The sequence below is a fragment of the Mesocricetus auratus genome, unplaced genomic scaffold (assembly GCF_017639785.1).
Source record: "Mesocricetus auratus isolate SY011 unplaced genomic scaffold, BCM_Maur_2.0 Super-Scaffold_6730, whole genome shotgun sequence".
NCBI lineage: Eukaryota > Metazoa > Chordata > Mammalia > Rodentia > Cricetidae > Mesocricetus > Mesocricetus auratus.
Genome location: NW_024429184.1, coordinates 37357175 through 37361063, shown reverse-complemented (window position 1 = coordinate 37361063; position 3889 = coordinate 37357175). Strand labels below are relative to the sequence as shown.

General features: G+C 40.6%; 1 pseudogene; it reads left to right on the top strand.

Annotated features, from left to right (window-relative positions):
• The first annotated feature begins 347 nt into the window (after positions 1 to 347).
• On the top strand, positions 348 to 2119 carry LOC101825290 (annotated as a pseudogene).
• The last annotated feature ends 1770 nt before the right edge of the window (positions 2120 to 3889 follow it).

The following is a 3889-nucleotide window of genomic DNA, read 5'->3' as shown; positions in this document are numbered from 1 at the left end:
TTTTAACACTAAAGATGTGATGTAGTCCTGAGAAAGTGGGAAGGATAGAAGGCAGAAGAAACACTTCCTTTCTGCACTTCAGTAAAAGAAAATAACAATCCTGCATCTGAAATTTGTCATTTGGGATGTAGAAGACTTAAAGATATGATAAAATGTTCCTTTTGGCATGCCCCTAAAATTCTTTCCTTTGTTCTTTTCCCTATCATGGAGATCCTTCCTTGATTTCTGCACAGAATTCATGCTGATTTTCCCATCGTTCAGGTACCCCTTTGTATCATCCCAATAACACAAGTACCTGAGCAGAAGTGTCAGGAGTCAGGACAGACAGACCCAGGGTCACAGCAGCAATGGACTCATCAGTTCTGGTGATGATCAAGGAGGAGGTGACCTGTCCTGTCTGCCTGGACCTCATGGTGGAACCTGTGAGTGCTGATTGTGATCTCAACTTCTGCCGAGCCTGCATCACACAGAACTATGAGTCCAGCAAGGGCAAAGAAGGGGAGGGCATCTGCCTGTGTGCCAAGGTAGTTACCTGTTTGGAAATCTGATGCCTAATTGACATGTGGCCAATATAGGGAGAGACTAAAGGAGTTCAAGACCAGCCCAGAGGAGGAGCAGGTCAATATCTGTGCACAACATGGAGAAAAACTCCAGCTCTTCTGTGAGAAGGACATGGTGGCCATCAGCTGGCTTTGTGAGAGATCTCAGGATCACCATGGTCACCAAACAGCTCTCATTGAAGAGGTGGCCTACAAGTACAAGGAGAAGCTACAAGCAGTTCTGCAAATGCAGATGACAAATGAGAAACCATGTGATGAATCAAAAGATTATCTTCAAAAGGAAATAACTTACTGGGTGAACCAAATTCAGAGTGAGGAAGAAAATGTTCAGATGAAGTTTAAAGGTCTGCGGGAATTCCTGGACTCCAAGGAGAAGAATGAGATGCAGAAGCTGATGCAGGAGAAGAAAGGCATCATGAACAGCCTGACAGAGTCTCAAACTGAGCTAGAGAAGCAGAGGGAGGCAGTGAGAGATCTCATCTCTGATGTGAAACATCAGTTGCAGTGTTCAACCTTTGAAATGCTGCAGGGTGTGAATTCTGTGTTAACAAGGAGTCAGACCTTCCAACTGAAACTACGCAAAATGATCCCGAGAAAACAGAGGAGGATCTTCCGAGCTCCAGATGTGAAAGGCATGCTGCAAGTGTTTCAAGGGCTGATGGATGTCCAACTCTACTGGGTTCATGTGACCCTGCGTCAAGTGCACAATAAAAACATTGTCATTACCATGGACAAAAGACAAATACAACATCGAAAAGATTTTAGAAGAAATTTGCAAGTTTCTGAGACCTTTGATTTAGGTGTCCTTGGATATCCAACTATGCAGTCAGGGAAACATTCCTGGGAAGTAGACATGTCTGAAAGTGATGCCTGGCTTCTGGGATTAAATGATGGAATACGTGCTCAACCCCAGCTTCATTCAATCAATAAAAAGGGCATCAAAGTCAAACAGAATTCTGGTGTTAAACAATATGTAAATTATCAACCTAAATTTGCCATTGACTTTGGATACAAATTATGTTTTGATGATAAACAATTTGATTATCTGCCTAAATATGAAGTTAAAGATGATTCTGATGTTAAGCAGCATGTAAATTATCAGCCTAAACATGGCTACTGGGTTATAGGTATGACAAATAGGTCGGTATATCATGCATTTGAGCAGTGTTCAGTTACCCATAACGCCAGTATCTTGGTTCTCTCTCTGACTCGTCCTCCCAGTCTTGTTGGAGTTTTCCTAGACAGAGAAGCTTGCACTCTCTCATTCTATGATATTTCCAACCATGGAGCACTCATCTATAAATTTTATGAACCTTCCTTCCCTGATGCAGTTTATCCATATTTTAACCCTATGGCATGTTCAGAACCAATGACAGTCTGTGGGCCACCCTCCTAAACTGTCACCCATATCTGCACAGTGCCCCCATGTGTGGTATATTTCATATGCCTGAACTCTGTGGATTCATCTTTGGGTGCAGAAAGCCATGGGTTACTTTGGCCAAACTGCCTTGAGAAGCATGTGGCATAGATTTTTCAGATTAGTCATTATTTTCTTTACTTCAAACATTTTCTCTACAGTAGCTACATTTAAATCAGCTAGTAAAATATCAACCATATAATTGTAAACTATAGATTGAGAAAACTGTTCATGGATCATTTCCAATGGCTGTTCTACCAAGTATTGGTACAGGGTGGGGCTGTTTAAAATCCCTTTCGAGAGTATCTATGGTTCAAAGTGATTTCCAGTTCCTGAGACACATATGCACTCCCTCAGACAGTAAAGCATTCAGACAACTTTGCATTTCTCTATGATCCCTGAGTAGTCAAGTAACTAGGGAAGCTTGACAGGACAGTTGATCTTAGACATTAATTTTGTATACTCTGTATAGCTGGGAAACAACGAAGTTTGAAGTTTCCCAGCAACTGCAACTGTATTGATCCTGGAAATTACCATTGTGTCTGTTTCTGATAAAAGCATAAAATGTCTGATTGCTTTCAATAAAGTTGTCACAGTCTCAGTCTTGCTGTAGCCCATCCAACCTGAAAAAAAGATTTTTTATTTGTACATAAGTGATACTTTTATTAAACACATATCAGAGAGAGAAATTATAAAAACAAGATATAATAGAAATGTATTATCTGCAAATAATTTACAAGACAATATCAAAGAAAGTTCATCTCCCATTGTAATAGGAAAAACTGTTTAGTAAAACTGCTAATCAGGTGGCACTGGGCATTACACTATGTAACTTGTAGAAAGGCATAATCACCCTACAAAGACTGATGCTCGCTAAAACTAAAGAGTTATAGACATAAATCCAAGTGCAGCAGTGTGAGAGGCACCATAAGGCAAGTCAAGGCACCAGGGGAACCATGATGAAACAGTGGAGCCTATATGGTGCCAGACCAGATGTTCTGTGCAATTTATCCTGCAGGAAAGATGCAGAAATCACAGCATTTCCACTTTGATGAGAAATCAGGCTCTACCATCTATTAGAATCTTGGGACTAACATTGTGAACATGGAAACAAAACACTCTCATTCATTTATTGTGAGGACTCAACCAAGCAACATAGAACAAATCTTATATACATAGAGTATAGCTGTTTAAATTAGAAGATGTTGTATCACTGTTGTCATTGGATTTTAAACACTAACCTTGAAGCCTGTTTTTCTCAGTTCTGTATCGCATTTCCTGGCTGTAGAAAATATGAAGATGTTTCCAGGCATCACTCATGAGTCCTCTTCATGTTTCTCATCCCTGTTGTCTAGGGCTTGAGCACAGCTGGCCATGAGGACCTCCCTGCTTCTCTGTGTTCTTTGGTGTTGCTTTCTAAGATTAGCTTGTTCTGACAAGCACATGGGAGCACCTAAACTCTAAGTACATATACATTACAAATCCCAGCCAGTCACTGATTTTCAGTAAATACATGCCCACACAGCACACATAACACACACACACACACACACACACACACACACACACACGTAGTTAGAAGTAGAATGATTTGAATATCCTGTTCCCAATTGGTAGAACTGTTTGAGAAGGATTAGGAGATTTGTTCTTGTTGGATAAGGTGTGTCACACAGGTGGGCTTTAAGGTTTCAAGCATGCTGGCCATTCCTATTGTGTCTCTAGGTCCTTGTCTTCCTCCTACTTAAGGATCAAGATGTGATCTTTCAACTGTTGTCATGTCTTTGTTCCACCATCATAGACTATAACCCTCTTAAACCATAAGCCAAATTAAACACTGTCTTTTTGTAAGTTGCCTTGGTCATGGTTGTTTATCACAGCAACACACACACACACACACACACACACACACAAT